The following is an 18377-nucleotide window of genomic DNA, read 5'->3' as shown; positions in this document are numbered from 1 at the left end:
GGGTCTTTGTTGCTCTTCCAGCAAAGTATTTTGAGAGGTAAGATAATTATTTTGTTCTGTGTTTTTGTGCATAGGCCAATGAGGTTAGAAGTTGTGGATGTTGCTTTGATATAAAGAATAAATGGCAATGTCAGTGTGTAGACAAAACAATTGAATTCAAGATTTTTGTTTAAAAAGGCCTCATAACTGAGGTCTGTTTTTTATGGGAGAATTCCTTGACCATCTACTCCTCAGTTATTCATGCTTAATACAGGTATGGCTTTGCTCAACTACAGTTCTTCCCAAAATCAGTGGAAAATTTGTGTAAAAATATACAGCCTTGGCTTCAAATACAGTTATTTTTACATCAAAAAATAAAGTGCTATTTTCAGGTCTTCTGATCAGGAAGTGTTTGGAAAGCTGACAGCAGTTAGAAGGCATGGCCTTGATTTGAAATTTCCAGTCAAAATCAGGCCACTTTTTTCAAGGAAATTCATCTTGCAAATAGAACCATCAATATAATGCAGTTGAGTTTCTGAAAGCACCACCAATGACACATGTGCTTGAAGGATTTCATTTGATGTTTAAAAGAGGCCAGCAATCTGCAATGCAAAGTTTTGAAGGCAATTACTCTTTTTAATTTGAGCCCACATTCAATTAAGTGGATCAGAATTGCTCACATCCTTTCAGCCAATTAGTCACAGTCTTAAGTTTTTGTTTTGTTTGTGCTTCTTCTCCTATCCTACCTCCCCCCCAGCCACCAAGGAAAACCCTTGGGCTTCCTAACAAACACAAACCCAAACTGTCATGTTGCTGGGCATTGAGATTTCAGACAGGAAGGACCAGATCCACAGCAAAACAGGTGCTCCCTTTGGAAAACACACGGCACTTGGATTTGGGAGCACTCATTTGGGCAAACCATGTCCCAGCCTGGGGGTGAGGGAAAGCAGTGTGGCAGCAAGCAGGACCTTCGTGCTGAGGACACAACGGCATTCACAGCTGAGCTGAATCAGATTGAAAAGGAACTGTCAAGTGCTGTGTGTGCCGTAATTAACCTTTTCCAGGTTTCCTTCCCATCTTTTAACCAAGCCTCCTCACAGGCTATTATGCCCTACAGCCCATAATGATTTAAAGCTGTGCTGATGGAGCGCTGACCTCTCCACTCTGCTTGGATCTGACCCATAATATTATGAATAGTGGAGATCTGAACATTTGCTAATATTTTCATACCTTCATGAGAAGTAAAAAAAACCAAAACCTCACTTGTCTTGTCTGTTACATATTTCTACAACAAAGAATGTTAAATTATATTTATTGGGGTGGGGGTGGGCTTCCAGTGTTCATTTTAAATATTATGGTTAGTATAATAGCTCCTTGAAACTGTTCCCTGGTGGTAAAATAATGAAAATTAACTGAAAAGAGCTGCAAGTGCAACTTCTGAGTGAAGGATTAATTTATAGTATTCCTCTACTTGTGATGGCTTCAAATATTTGTATAATAGAATTTGTTGCCCTGTCTAGAGATATACATTTTAAATTTAGCTATATCAGTATCCCTGAATGAGAGCCCTAAGGCTTTATGTACTGAGTCCACAGAAACAGCATAATACTGAGCAGGACATTAGTAAAAGATACCCATTGTAAAGCAAATATCTCACTAATATCTGAATCCATAATCTGATTAAAGAGATTATTTTCAAAGATTTCATATAGGACAGGATGGGAGTCAATTTTAGGGCATTTTCCTTCCTTAAATTTTATAAAGGAAAATAGGCAACTTTAATGACATGGCAAAGTCCTTAGGTACATACATGGTTGTAAATTGCTAATTCCAGTGAGACAAAACAGAGTAAGCTAAACTGCCTCACTTTCTTGGATCTCATTGTTGAGAAAGCTCAATTAAAAAACTTAGGATGTGCACAAAGAGTACACTATAAAAAAGTAATTCAAAGTAAACAGAAATGTTAATCTGTCCGTTTGAGTTTAATTGTTTTTATAATGTAATAGGTAATAATATTCTACTAAAAGTCCAGAATTTGTCATTGTAGTCTTGAAATTCACACAAACATTTTGCCAAAGCCATTACTGTTTTGTATAAGAAACCACATTATTTTTTTGTAACAATTCCTTTCTCTTAAGCCTTTTTTTTGAGGCTAGTTCTGAAAAACACTGTCATAATCACCTTACTTCACTTCTAAAATCCCTTCCCTGACTCCTTTTTCCACTACATCAAATAAAAACTGCTAGTTCTCTTCCTGAGCTTGAGCACACACTGAACTCCACATGTGTGAGTAATCACACACACAGAGCCATTCCCATCCACATGGTTTTGCACGTCTGGAGTGTGAGCTATTCATTAGCTCCTGACCTCACTTCATGGCTCACCCTGAACTATTCCCCAGCCTTCCTTTTGGTTCCTCGTGTGCAGGCTGTCCACCCAGAATTAGCTGCAAAAAGAAGCCCTGTTATAAAATTCTTTCTTTGAACCCACTCCTAACACAATCCCTGTCTGAAACTGCCAGTTAATAATGTCTAAATAAATGGCCAGGAGGAATTTGGGGATGAAGACTTAGTTCCACCTAATTTACCAGGGCATCCACATCACTGTCAGAAAGATTTTCTTCTTGGTTTTACTGTCTTGTGCATGTGTACTTTAATTCCTCCACTCTCCCCGCCCCCTCAGTATTACTGCTTTTCTTATTAATTGTTTTTCACTCATTATATCTAGATGCATTCAGCATGGCTGAAATTGATTGTATAATGTCCTTTCATGTCTCTCCCTTTCCCTGATGGAATTAATCATAAATAGCTATTTCAGAGAATATTTTCTCTAAGAAATGCACATGTCTAAGGATAACTTTGTGGCTGTTGATAAAGGACATTGCTGTGAGCTGTTAAGGCTTCATGAAATCAGGAGGGCTGACAGCAAAGTCCTTTGTTTTATTACAAATATCTAAGACCAGATAACTGATATATGGCTGGCTTCACATATGGCTTGTCTTTCTTGCCAAGTCTACTGGAAGACAAGAAGACTGATCCAAGAGTTATTTTTTGCATGTGCTTGGAAGTCCTGATTGCAGATTCCTCCTACAGTAAGGGGACACTATTTCAGTATCAGTTTTATCTCATTATGTGGAGCTTTTATACCATTAACCCTGTATGCTGTGGCACACTTTAAAACAGTAATAATGGTAAGAGAGAGAAAAAAAGACCCCAGTCAAACCATCAAAATTACTTATTCTGTTTTTGATGTTACAGGCAAAGCTTCCATTCACTAAAAAGGGACTGAGATTTCACTACAATCCTGAAGGGCAGTTAAAAAGGACAACTTAGTTTGATAATGCTCTCTTTAAACTGGATGTGTTACAATCTTCTGTGCTTTGCCTTCCCCCTTGACCTCATGAATGCACCTTCTGGGTCAGCTCAGTGGTGAAACACAGGGGGATGAGGGAGATGTGATGGACATTTAGTCCCACCTACATCTCACAGTTTAGGGATGGGAATATTGCTGATATTGTGCTAAGAGCTGTAATATTATCTATAATAATATTATCTGTATTATCTGCAGTGCAATAGCTGTCCACTGCTTCTCCACGTCTGTACTGTATGATGTAATTTGGGAAACAAAGCAGTTCTGGTTGTGTTTTTTTCTTCAGGATTTTGCTAGTTTCATTTTCATTTTTGTTTTACTGCACCTGCATTGCTGAGTGAGTTTTGTTAATATGAGCTTTGTAGCAATCGCTTTTAGGCTGTCATGCTAAAGTGTGAGGTGTGAGAAAGAAAAAGAAAGATCTGTGAGCCAACAAATAACACAGAAATGTAAAAAAATAAAAGAAAAAAGAAAAAGAAAAATAATCAAAATAATATTCCTTACAGTCAGTCTCCAATTATGCATTTGCATCCTTTTGTTTTCTGTATGAATATGAGACAGTCTGAGATAGACTGAAAAACTTGATTAGATTTCAGAAAAGTTTTTCTTGGGCTGCTGGACATTTCACTGATGTGAGCTCCTTAGCCAGACTTTTAAGTCATTTGAACATTCAGTTATGTCTAGTGTTCCTAATATGCTGAGAACCCTTCTTTGAACCCACCTATTTGAATGGCTGTCCAGGTGAATGCATACAATATCCATTTTTTGTCTCCTTTCACTTTTGAAAGAGTGGTTTGTCTTACAGCACAGAGGATTACTTCTAGTTCCCAGAAGTTTTCCACTCTAGTTACTGTGGTCCTGAAGACACACATAAATTGCAACTCTGAAAACTACACGGGGTCATTTGCTATTGGTTTTGTACTAACACAGGATAAGAAAACTCTCAGAAATGCATGACTGTTATGAATTGTGTTTGTTTGCCCATCTGGGGATGGACAGCATCAAAACCTTTTATGACCATGTATTTGAAGTCCCACGTAATTCAGGTTTTTGCTTTCATAAACAATGCTGTGCCACAGACAAGGCTCCTGCAATGCAATCCAGAGACTTCATTCCTGTGACCAGTGCAAAGATCACAACATCAGTGGCAGAGCTGGAAGCAGAAGTCCAGAGACCAAAATGCCTGTCATCAAATTTAAGCACAGAATTATAAAAGAGATTAGGGATTTATTTTATTTTATTATTTTTAATAGAGAACGCAGAAAAAGAAATGGCGAAATAATGAAGCTGACACTAAACAGTATCACGTGTGAACAGGAGCAGCAGGAAACACAGAAGACACTTAATGTCAACTGCTGTGGAAAAAGAAAACTATAGTCACTCTCAAAGAGGAGAATGTACAGTTATACTTGGCAACTGCTGTGAGAATTGCTAATATGTGTAGCTGGCTGAGTCAAGAATGAACCATCTTGTTGACACCTTTTCTGTCAGGGAAGGCAACAGAAGCCAATATAAGATGGATTAAGGGTGCTTAAAATACAAAAAAATCCTAAACCATCAAGGACCACAAAAAAGCCCACAACAGGCTTTTATAAAAAAATACACTGAAAGAACAATTCAGAGACACATTAATTGAAATTTCTCATTTAAAGATGGGTGTCTCAGTGGAAGAAGAATGGAGAACAGAGATTCTTGACTGAGCAGCCCAGCAGATATGAAAGCCAGTGAAGTGCTCTGTCAGACAGGATACCTGGATCCCTGCTGTCACCTCCTCATTTTGGGGAAGGAATTAAGAGCTTCCTTGCCAGCATTTAACTGAAAACAGCTCTATCCAGATGTTCTGCCTATTGGCTGCCTAGGAAAGACAGAACACCTTTTTGAGATTACCTTGTCCATGGTCTATTAATTGTTATTATTTCTACACAATCAGATTTAGGATTTTTTTTTTTTTTTGAAAACGTGGTAATGGAATTCACAATAAAATAAGGCTTTTGGGATAGAAGGGAAAAGGTTGTGTACTGGAAAAAATCCCTACAATTCTTTACTACCTCAACACAAGAGTTTGGTGCAAAGAGCTTACATTAAATGAGGACAGTTGGTTAGTACTAATTATGTTCTTAAAGGAATTTTGGCTTGATCCTATCAAGCTCATTCCCCCTCCCCAAATGTCAGTTATGACTGTATTTTTGGAGAATGATGCTTATTTTGTTTGATTAGACTTTGAATAAGTAAATTGATATTGCATCATTGTTGATTTCTTTCCCCTTTTTAATTTGAATGCCTTATAAAGTATTACATGTTATAGTTCATTAGGTTCTCATTGATTGGACACTTATTAGCTTCCCAAGCCTGTTCCATTGTTCTGCTGCTGTGCTTTAACCATTTGGTATTCGGCACTCTGCATAATGAATAAATTACAGTTGAGAGAACGGCCATCACCATATGGGGGTAATTTGTACTTTGACAGAAGGACAGGGCTCCTGGACTGGTCCTAAAGGGAAGCTCTGCAATCTTCGAAAATCCCTCTAATTTTTCCAATTATTTGCTTTCAAAAGGCCTTTTCCATCCCCAGTGTATGCAGATAGGAGCTTTGAATAGCAGCAAGCTGGGGATCAGACATAAAAGTTCTAATTTTAATTGCAGAGTTTCTTCGATGCAGATGAGACAGTATAAACACTGATTAACACCTTCATGGCTAAGAATTCTGGTAGGCACTATGGCCTCTTGGAATCCTATGATTTTGTGGGCTATTTCAATCTTTGGTGGTTTGAATTTCATGCATACAGTCAGAAAGTCTGGGAAAAAATTTTGGAAAGCTAAATTTAACATTGGTACTGACATGTAGCTGCTATCTGGTCACACATTTTTCCACTTGAGAAAAGAATAATGTAATCTTTAAAATCATTGATTTATGTTGTTCTTAATACAGAGAAAATATATACTCTATTCCACTTAGTTATATCATATAAAGTTCTTTCTATAGATAAAAATCCCTGCCTTCAAAAAAAGCACTGAAAACTATGGTCAAACTTGGAATTCATGGTCTGGTCCTAGGAAAGGTCACACACAGTGAGTCTAAGCAGGCATTTTGCCTTCATTTTTCCTACACCCACTTGATCAAGGCCCTTGAAGCTGCTGTGTTCAATCCTGACTGGACCTGAGTTCTAAACCAGTGCATTTAGAAAGGAGATTTAGCAATATTTTAAATAATGTGTTCTCACAATAATTTCTATACTTTTTCATAATATTTTTTCTTACTCAAAGTGTCTTCATTTTGTGTAGTTCTGACACTGTCTTCCTAGTTAACATACTGAGGATAAAAATAAATAGTGAGCAAAAATATCTGAGCTACTACATATCAAGCAAGTTTTCACACCAGCTACTTCATGACATCAGAGACATATATTTTAGAGGAAAGTCTCCTTTACCTTTCGGATGATCTCATCTTTTCATCTAATGTACTTGGCATGCTAAAGATAGCCTTCTGCTTTTCTTTGCATTTTTCTTCCAGCTTGGAAGTGGGTCCTGAGTTCCTTCTCACTTGGTGGTATCCCAGACGGTTTCACATGCAGTCACCCTTACCTCCTGTGATGACAAACCAGGCTCTTTTCTAAACACAAAACTGGTAAAATTTGAACTCCAGACTTTGCTTTAGGTTTGCATCTTATCTAATTTTGACTGTAGAGTCTCAACACAGAAGGAGAAAATGTCTCTGAAAAGTGAAATCACCCATTCAACCTTTAAGTTCCTTGGAACTTGTTCAGATCCAAGGAAGAATACTTGTGCAACAATCTTATTTCTTTTTCCCTTTACCACTACCGAGCCCACTAGCAACAAGAAATTGGCAAAGTAAGTGTGCATGAGCAATTCCTTTAGCTCCTCATGTAAGCAAGAAGAAATTCTGAAAAATTAAAAATTGAAGTGTTTAATTGCCATCTTTTAAACATGGGATAATCCAGATTGACCCCAAGTGTTAATACCACTGGAGCATGATCAGAGAGAGCAAATCAAGCAACCCATATTCATATCCATAAGCTCTGGGTAATCCACTGCATAGTAAAACAGAATCTATTCAAGATTGACATAAATGACAGCAGGGGAGAAAAGGAATACAAACTTACAGCCAGACTGGCCACTCTCCAGGCATTTAGTAACTGATGTTCTGCAGCTAATACCTTATTTACTACCCTTTGGTTATTGGCAAACATTGACGATTGCTTGTATTTCATGGTTCTGACTAAATTTTCTTCACAGGTAAACAATAAGCTTTAAAAAGCACAGTAAATAGGAGAAAAGACCAAGGACAATATGGGAGGTATAAAAGTGTTCTGGATCCAAATTCTTTCTAAGCCACTCTTCCAAAGACCTCTTTTTTTGCTGGCTAATGCAATTAAGGGTCAGTTCCATAGCTAACCAGCCTCACTAAGTGCTATGGGTATTGAAGATACAGTCTGTAATGGAGCAGTGAATCTATACTGGAGGCTGTAGACAGGCCCTGAGAAGTGATCATCAGCCTTCTGGTCAGAAGGAAAGAAAGAGTGACCAGCAGCCAGAGGAACACTGCCACAGTTTCCTTGGAAATAATGGAGATTTTCACCCACATTCAGAGCTGCAGATCTAATTTTTTAGGCTTGGTTAAAGAAACTATAGGTGTGCCCTTTCCATTTTTAACACTGTAGCCATTTTAGTCAAAAAATGGAGGGAAAGTGAGAATTCTCTATTCTCTATTAGTATTGTTTAAGGAAAAAGAGACTTGGTGTAACTGTATCAATACCTTTTTTTAACTTTTTAGAGATCTGTTTTTCATAATGTGTTCCTTTGCATTCTTTATCTGTCTCTGTGGAGTTCAAAGCTTTCCTAAGCCCTATTTACTAAGGCAAGAGAAATACAAGCCCTGCAGCTGTTGGCTTTTTGCACTCATTGGGCTAAGTTTGAATCCAAAGTGAAAATCCCGTGCAATGCATTGAGGTGATGAAATGTGAAATCGTATTGAATTGAAATGTAAAATTTTCTTATTTCTGGGCACCTCATGGTAGGTATCAGTACAAGGTTACCAAAGGGATAAGGAGGGCCAGTGTGATTTATACAAGATCAGATCAGAGTGTGTGAATTGCAAAGGCGTTCTGAATAAATTAAAAGATGAAGTATAAGAACTGAATTTGGGAGACAGGTCGCCCACATTGAACAGATCTCCCCCATGCAGCCTTATCTTATACTTTAAGACTCCTATGCACTGTCTACATTAATACAGTCTTTACAGAAAGAATAGAAATTTAAAATTAAATTAATATCACTATCTCTAATATTTAGAAATAACAAAAAGAGAAACTGAACCTTGTTGCAGATTCTTTCAATTTCTTGCTGCTGTAGCAGTTCTTAATAATTGTTAGTATTGGTAAGAAAGATGATGAAAGATTTTTTAAAAAGTTCTGTCAACAAAGGAAATATCTAATTCCTTGAGAATTATATCAAAATCTCTTTTGATTCTTGAATTCTTTCGTCTTAATATTCTGCTTTATTTATATGATCTTGCAGATATTGATTACTTATCAGTCACCTCTCTCTCCTCTCAGTTACTAAGAACATTACAATCAAGAACAAAATAAGACAGTACTTGTTTAAAATGACTACACTCCCACACCACAACTGTCTTTAAACTGTATTTTAAATTTAAACCAAAAATTAAAGTAATACTAAGCTTATTTTACTTTTTCTCCCAAGAAATTGTTGATATCACCCTTTCCTGCCATAGGGAATATCTGTGAGTTACCAGAAAACATCTGAAGGACAACACAGTCATTGCTAGCAGCCAACACAGCTTCACGCGGAAAATCCTGCTTGTCAAACCTAATTTCCTTTTCTGACAAGGTAACCCACCTATCTGATCAGTAGAAGCCAGCAGATATCATTCTTTTAGATTTCAGTAAAGCTTTCGATACTCTCTCTGACAAGATCCTTCTGGACAAAATGTCCAGCACGCAGCTGGATAAACACATCATGGGATGGGTGAGCAACTGGCCCACAGGTCAGGTACAAAGGCTTACAGTGAATGGGGTGACATCAGACTGGTGACCTGTCACTCGTGGGGCTCCACAGGGCTCCATCCTCAGCCCTGTGCTCTTCAACATCTTCATAAATGACCTGGGTGCAGAACTCAAAGATGCACTAATTTTGCAAATGATACAAAATTGAGGAGAGTTGTTGACTCCCTCAAAGGGAGGGAGGCCTTGCAGAGAGACATTGACAGATCAGAGGACTGGGCAGTCACCAATTGCATGAAGTTTGATGCAGGCAGGTGCTGGGTTCTGCAGCTGGCACTCACTGGGGAACAACAGGCTGGAGACCAGGGCTGTGGAAGGGGAGCTGGAGTTCCTTGTTGACAGAGAGTTGCATATGAGTCAGCAGTGCCCTGGCAGCCAGGAGGGCTGGTGGTATCCTGGAGCACTGCATCACCAGGCAGGGAAGGGAGGGGATTGTCCTGCTCTGCTTTGCACTGGGGCAGCCTCATCTCCAGTGCTGGGGCCAGTTTTGGGTGCCACAATATAAGAAGGATGCAGTGGCTGAGGTCACTTGGTCTGTTCAGCCTGAAGGAGACTGAGGGGAGACCCCACTGCGGTTACAACTTCCTCATGAGGGCAAGAGGAGGGGCAGGCACTGATCTCTGCTCTATGGTGCCCAGTGACAGGACCCAAGGGAATGGTCTGGAGTTGTGTCAGGGCAAGTTTAGGTTAGATGTTAGGAAAAGGTTCTTCACACAGTGGGTGATTGGGCACTGGAATAGGCTCCCCAGGGCAGTGGTCACAGCACCAAGCCTGACAGAATTCAAGAAGCATTTGAACAATGTAGATACATGCTGTGACTCTTGAGGCTTGTTCTGTGCAGAGCCAGCAGTTAAACTTTGATAATCCTGATGAATCCCTTCCAACTCAGGATATTCTATGATTCTATGAAAGGGTTCTATAGAACCAGTTAGACCACGACATAAATGAATCTTTTTTTACAGAGTGGAAACTCTAAAACTATTGTGACAGGACTTTGTCTTCTGGAGATGTTTTATGGTACAGAAGAGAACTGTCTGCTGTTACAACATTCTTTGCCACAGCGATGCTTTAAAATCATCTTAGTTTGTGTCTGGACAGATGGAATGAAATACCTCACCCTTGCAGTGATGTTTAATGTTAGAGGCTGCTTTAATCCACAAAGTTCAAACTCAAAATTTCCCCAAATGTAGAAATATTAAAGATTAAGGTCAGGAGACTCTTTCAATCAAATATTTATGGATTTGGACAAGTGTCATGATTTTACCCAACTGAAACTTCATGCTGTGTCTTTAGTAAGAACATGAAACATCAATTATCATGTCATGTGTTATGATAATATATCATGCATTAGGCTATATAGACAGTCATGTATAGTTCTTAAAATACAAGCAATTTTGATGAATCTAGAAACTGCTTGACTTAAGCAACATTGTTACAAAGAAAAATATGTGTTGTGTCAGGACAGGTACCAACTGTAGCATTCGAAGAGGTCATGTTACAGTAAAAGTAAAAGTATCAGGTTTTAGTGCAAAACACAATATCCTGGACAAGCTAGTAATTAAACTGTTAATGGAGTTTCCTGTTTTACCAAAATGAAACGTAGCATCTAATCTGCAAATTTTGAGTGAACTATTAGTTATGACAAGAGTATGAACACACAAATACAGCTGATAGACATGCAGTGGTTCTCACTGAAAACCCATGCTTTTAGATTCACTTGTGCAATAACTCAGATCAGACTAGACAATGAAAATCATGACCTACTCTGCTGAAGCAGCCCACTTCTTCTCTTACAGATTATGTAGTATTTTATCAAAGATTGTTATGAATTCAAGCATTCCTCCAAGACAGAGACCTGGCTTTTTCAAAGGCTGGGTTGCATTAACTGAAGCCCTAGCAAGTGCCTCTTCTGTAGCAAACTCTACATGTTAGGGTCAGGGGTGAGCTCTTATTTGAGTAGGAGGAAAATTGTTAATGAAATTTTGCTCAGTGAGCTGTGTCATCCTTTATTCTTGCTGTGCTCCAGGCAGGTCCATACTGTCAAATATCAGAAGAGGCTGGAAATGAGTGACACATGTCTTCAAGACCAGAAATGACAGTGACCTTCCAGCTCCTTTTTGTGAAGGAGCAGGGGTGTTTTGCATAGCTATTGAGAACAGAAATGAACGCTGACATTTTAATAATGTTCTGTTTGGTTCTTTGCTTCTTATGGCAGTGGTTCAAACACTATTCTTAGGGGTTTTTTTTAGCATAAACTCACAGCAGGCCCTTCCAGGACACAAAACCAGATTTACGTTGGAGTGAGTGAGGGCAGGAATCACCTGCTCACCTCCATAATTTGGATTGCTACATATGCTGCACACTTAATTGGAAGAAATATTTCTCATATCCTGAGGAAGGGAAAAATAAGTTGCCTTTTTATCACTATCTTTGAGACCAGACAGTATCACAATTTATAGCTCCGAGTTTGTTTTTTTCCTTTGCTTTCACAGTTTCATCTTTTCCATGTGACAGTTTAATTTGTAAGTACTAAACTTATTTGTGCATAATATTAAACATATGGAAATCATAAGACATTTAATGGAAGATCCAGACATTGAAAATTAGTAGGTATAGGAGAAGGAAGGTAAAGTGTATGTCCTGGCTTATTTACATAGACAGAAGGCCAGAAGTGGTTGAATTTTCCCTCTTTTTAGCCCCGCAGATCAGCATGGTTTGCAAAACACCTGCAGAAGTTCAAGAAGTTCGCTAGAACAGTCTATATCAGACTCAGTTGAGAATTCTTCTTAAAGAAAAAGAATAAATTATATCTTGAAATGCATAAAGAATGAAATGAGAAGTGGTCCTGATTTGAAAGACTTGCTTGAGTACAGGCAGGAATTGTTGATTTGCATAGCAGCCCCAGTCAGGTTATTAGAATCATGGAATGGTTTTGGTTGGAAGGGACCTTAAAGATCATCTCATTCCAATGGCTTTCCACTAGATCAGGTTGCTCAAAGCCCCATCCAAATGGCCTTGAACACTCCTAGGGATAGGGCATTCACAGCTTTTCTGAAAAACCAGTCCCATTGCCTCATCCTCCTCATGATAAAGAATTTCTTCCTCATACCCAGTCTGAATCTACTCTCCTCAGTTAAAGCCATCCCCCCTTGTCCTGTCACTACACGCTCATGAAAAGTCCATGTCCAGCTCTCTTGTAACCTGGAAAGTGGTATAAGGTTTTCCCAGAGCCTAGTCTTCTCAAGGATGAGCAACCCCAACTTTCTCAACTTTTTCCTCACAGGAAAGGTGCTCCATCCGTCTAATCTCTGGATTTGTCTGATCTCTGGACTTGCTCCACAGGTCCACATACTTCCTATGTTGAGGACACAGAACTGCAGGTGTGGTCTCACCAGAGCAAAGCAGAAGGACAGAATCACTTCCCTTGTCCTGCTTGCCATGCTGCTTGGGATACAGACCAGGATACAGTTGGATTTCTGGGCTGCAAACACACATTGCTAGGTCATGTGTAACTTCTTGTCAACCAAGCTATTTTTTTTCACTTGCATTTAGAACAGGTGCAGGCATTTCTGTTATGTGTGAACTTGACTGCAGTTACCCTTGCTTTGATTACATTACAAATGAGGCTATTGCTAAGAGGTGTGCTTGATGCTGCATCTAGAAAGATCCTAGAAGCTGAAAACCAGAGCAGAAATTAGCAACCCATCTGAGAATGCACAAATTTAAAAATGAGCCAGAGAGGATAAAATAGCTGTGCCCATTTGTCTTATTATAGTACCTCTGGCAGCAGATCTGAAATCAGCTTCCCATCCCAAACACTTAAACCTTTTTTCTCTTGGTGTCCCCTTAGTATAGGAGGGCAGGAGGGAATGCTGGAAGTTTTGCACCGGTCTCTCTTTCAAGCATATTCTGGACAAAATGTGCTCTGACATATCCTGTCTGGTATGGCTGGAGACAACCAAAGTGTTCACAACAACTCATTCCCTTGGAGAAGGAAAGAAAGTCTTGTTCTAGGGCATTAAATGTTTTAGAAAGTACTTGTCAGAGAAGCTTCCATGGAGATTTGTGACTGTTCATGATTGTCCTTTGAACAGAAAAGGAAGAAGAGTTGGAGACAGCAGCATCACAAGGGGGAGTAGTAAAGGAACATTTCCAGGACTAAAATCTGGTATTTGCTGGTAAGCCCCCCCTCAGGGTGTCACTTTTGCACTGTGCTCACCTCTATAGTGGCTTGGCTGTGCAGAGGGTGTACAGAAAATTCCCAGGCTGGGGTACTCTCATGGGACAACATCTTTGAACGACCTAACACAGATAAGTACAGCCATGGTGAGCACTCTAGCACATAACTTTCTGAATAGTGCAGGATTCTGCTACATGACAACACTTCTGTGCCAGTGAAAAAAAATGGTGAAAGCAGGCAGTGCTTCTGCTGACAGAGACTGCTCTTTGGCATCGTGTTTTCCAAGGAAATGCTTGAGGCTGGAACTTGTGTTTCCCTGTAGTTTGCCAGAAACCAGACATACCAGATTTTCAGTGCTTTTAATCAGGGATGTGTGAGATGAAAATGGGATCCTGGTCACCTAGAGGCCCACAACAGAGAACAAAGAAGTTTGGCATATCAAAGAGCTCTGTTCTGAGAGCAGCGAAGAAGCAGGTGGGCTGTCCAGTTGGTCTTGTTGAATTTTGGATACCATGTATTTTAGTTGTTGCAAAAACACAAGACATCATGTGTCATTTTCTTTGTTGCTGTAAGTAAGGGTCAAATGAACTGCTAAAAAAAAACCTATTTCCTCATCTATATTTGACCAATAAAGTGCCAAAACTATCATATAATACATGAATTTATAACAATATCTACCTTATTACTTGCACAAGTGATGGATACATAAACAACGTGGAAGAGGCCAATGTTTGTTACCACCTTTTACTCAGATTTCAATGGCCCTGGAATATTCTCTATCTTCTTCTGGAAAGCAAATCCTTTCCTGAAAGTATTGCATCCAGTACCCACAGGATAAAGTCCTGTGCCAGCGTAACAGGAGTGGAACACCTGAGATTCACTCTTGAGACTCAGCACTAAGTACAACTATGTACCAGAGTAGATTTATACGGATTTTTGGGGTGATTTTTTGCTCCAATTAACACTCATGTATGTGATGTAGAAAGTCCTCTGATTGGTGACTAATCTTTTTTATGAGATTTGGTTGTTTTCAGCTTTTTGTAAGAATGTATTTCTTTTGTGGGATTGCTTGTTTACAAACTATGTCCCATTTCTACTTCAACATGAAAAAAAAATTTGCAGGTCTACGATAACTAAAATTAGGATGTATTGCAGCAAAATTATATAAAATATGCACCAGTAAAAGTGTTTAATTCATTCTAAAAATAAAAGAAAAGTTTTGCTTCCAAAAGATCTCTTAGAAACTTTTATTTTTAATAAGCTGATATTTGGGGGGTTAGAGAGAAATGCAAATTTAGACTTTCAAATGCAAATTTTATCTAAATAACATCTTTTAAAAAAGTATATTTAGGTTCTGTTGATTTGTTCTTTGGTATTTGGCAAGATTGTAAGCAGAACCTCTGTTAGACATGACTAGGGGGAAGTTGTAACATAAATAAAATATTAACCTAATTAAATTGTGTCTTTTTAAAACTTGATAAACCCTGTGAGGTCATACATGTAAGTGTTGAACAGATTCAAAATTCCATGGATGGAGTGGGTGCTAAGATTGCCCAAAAAGTCATCTTTTAATGCATCAAACATACCTGGTTGCTCTTTAGCAAGTATCTAGACCCAACCAAGAATACATTAAATTTTATTTCAGTGAAAGGAGCTGAAACTAATTATTTTAAACAGACTCCGCCATTCTTACTTACGTTTTATACTTGCTGCACCATTTAAAACTTGATGTGTTCTTTAACTATGATGTGGTATTCCAGATAGTTTGCTTGGCCTGGTAGCACTTGAGAACACCAGAGAAGCAGGTCTATCCCCCAGCCAGCTGGGTTCTCATCTATTCACATTGGTATGTCCTTTTGCCTATGTAGCACATACTTTCATTTCCCAAAGCCACTATGCAGAGTTATAGTTGGTATCCTTGGAAGAAATCAGTGTTTGTTGCTTTAATTTTTGTTGAGAAGCTGGCATTCTGTCATTTCAGCTCATCATATTATTATGCATGTAATAATGTGACATGCTTAACTGCTAGCTTCAAGCTGAACATTTAATGTGGGATACACCTACAGTGTTTTCATTTACATAGCTGCAATCAGACCTCAGAGCAGCTTTCTCATCTGGAAAGATAAAGTCCATGGCATTTGCTTTTTTGACATGGACAGATTTGTTTTAACATGTTCAGAATATATAAAAATGTGAATGATAGAAGTCCAGCCCATCTCGGGGTGGGCTAAAATGAAAACTCACTATAGATTTTCACATTGTATGAGCTGGTGTGTTTTTGTGTGCTTGAATGTGGGTGTTCATGTGAAAGAGATAAAAAAATCAACTTTAACTATTATAAAGTATGTTACTGAGTTAATTTGCAACTGTAAATCTGTGAGTAGTGTATATATTAAGGTGTACTGAGATTCTAGCCTGTAGATATGTCAAAGAATCTGACAGTCTTTGAATGGAAAAAAAATTAAAACATGCCTCACACAAAACCTAGTTTTTCCACTTTCTTTTTTTTCCTTGCAATTAGCTTGTACTAAACTCAAGTATGCTCAGTAATCTGCTGATCAGAAATTTTTTTTTTAGCACACTGAAAAAAAAAGGGTGTTTATTACATTAATATTTGCTATGTGGTGATAATGAGAAAATTAATCTTAAAACATCTCACAAGTTGGGTTCTGGTGAACACAGACTTACATGCTGTTCTTTCCATACCTCTAGAGCTGCTGCTGCTGCTGCACTGAGTCATTGAAAAATCTCTGCAAAAGTTCCAGGGCCAGAACACAAAAAAAAGGCATCCATGGGCACAGGTGTGTGCAATCTTACAGTGATTCAAATTAATTTAGGGCTATTTAAACCAAAAGCTGATTCCTGTCTAGGTTTGTGTTTGCAGCTTGGATAAGTATCTGCAGCTGGCTATCTTGCTTCATGAAGGAGTGCTATGAGAGAAGAATAAAGGCATCAAAATATTAGAAAAGCCCTGTAGTAGGAAACCAGAGACACTGTACAAGTCTATCTATGATTTTGCAGTCACTGTTGTTGTTTGTCTTATACTGCAATGCCAGTCACAGTCTGTGAAAGACACACAGTCTCTTATGCTTAGTTTCTGTTCAAATAGATATTTCCAGGCTTGGGTAATTTTCTGAGCTGGGGGTGATATTTTCTCCAAATCTCTGCTCCTGTCCAGATAGAACTCTGAGCTGCACATGTGCAGTACATCCTCCCAGCCTTTCCTTTTCTGGAAGTGCTTTAGAGATGAGGATAACCATGTTCACTCCTTCACAATAGGATCTTTCTTTATCAACACTGGCTTTTACATTCAGAGCAATGCTAATTGAGAGACCCCATTGCAAGATTTTAGCTGAATCTCATAATCCAATAAAGGGTGAGAAGGAAAAAGCACAGACTCCCACACTGACTGCAGTCCAGGACTGCTGAAACTGTCTTTCTTTTGATAACAAGGACTCAAAAATGGCTAAAATTATATGGTGCTTTTAGCCTTTCCTGCTAATCATCCAAAGAGAAGGATAATCAGGCTATTGTAAATTCTGTGTGGCATAATACTGTATTTGGCTTTTTTTGTGAGTCAGTTGTGTTTGGTCACATCTATCTGACATTTCATACACTGGTTTAAAAGTTTACCTGAGCGAACGTATGACAGCTTCTTTAAAAATATCTGTCGATTATAACCCCTCCATGTCTATTTCTTAAGTCAGTTTCTTCCTTTCCCCCACAATCATGTTTGACTTGATTAATCTAGGTTGAACAGTAAAATAATTCTGGTAGTTCTTTTAAGTAAAATAGTTCCTATACTAATGAGATCCTGTCCAGTTCAACTTAAAAAATACTTTCCTTTTTTTTTTTTTTTTTGAGAGAAAGAGAGAGAAATGTCCTTTCTACTGTTATTGACTGCCAGCAGTGAGATGATTTTTAAGGGGTTTTTTTTTAGACTTGAATTTTACTCATCTTTGGTAGGCTATGTTTTCTCATTGTAGAAGCTTTTTCCTGGTAAAATCATTCCCTTCGCTAATGAGATCCATCCTGATATGACAGGAAGACAGCTCTTAAAACACCCACCGTTTTCTCCCATTCATTTGAATAGCAGCAAAGGGACATCTTTTAAAGTAATTTTTATCAGCGAGATTGGGCTGAATCTCATTAATAAAGAAATGATTTTACTCAAAAGAGCCTTCACAGTTGAGCTATAGCCCAGATTAGTGAGATCTAGCCTGATTATAACTTTATAAGACATTGTACTTCTGCCATTCAAAGCACGCAAGTGTACTGTAGAGACCGTCCATTCAGTAGAGGGTGTTTTAGAGGGGCAGGTATGAAAGGTGAGGAAGGTGTCTGGAGGTGTTTTTCTCATAATTTCAATGTTCCCTGAGCACAGAAAGTAAATTCTTGCTTTTGAATATTGGTTGAAGGTTGGTGTTCACTATATGTATTTTTATTTTGAAGAGCACAGGAGGCTCAGATAAGGGTAAGTGTGCCAGAACACTGCTGACTTCACCAGACATTTACACTAGCCCTAGTCAAGTAACCACTTCTCTCTAATTTTGTGTCACAAAAAAAACCCAGAAAAAACACATTCCTTGTCAAAGGTCAGTGTCTAAGAAAGAACATCTGACATTTTTGTTTTAGAATGCATTTGGCTTTTTTATTTTGGCAGAAAAATAGGAAATAATTGATGAGTGAGAAAGAAAAAAAAACCCTTAGCCATTACTCATGGTGAATTGCTGAATCTGTTAGTGGGCTAAACAGTTTGGGTACAGTACAGTGCTGGAACTGGAGATAAAAGAGTTGTCTTCTATTTC

The sequence above is a fragment of the Molothrus ater genome, chromosome 6, assembly GCF_012460135.2.
Source record: "Molothrus ater isolate BHLD 08-10-18 breed brown headed cowbird chromosome 6, BPBGC_Mater_1.1, whole genome shotgun sequence".
Lineage (NCBI taxonomy): Eukaryota > Metazoa > Chordata > Aves > Passeriformes > Icteridae > Molothrus > Molothrus ater.
The sequence above is the reverse complement of the archived record's forward strand: the minus strand, read 5'-3'. Positions refer to the sequence as shown.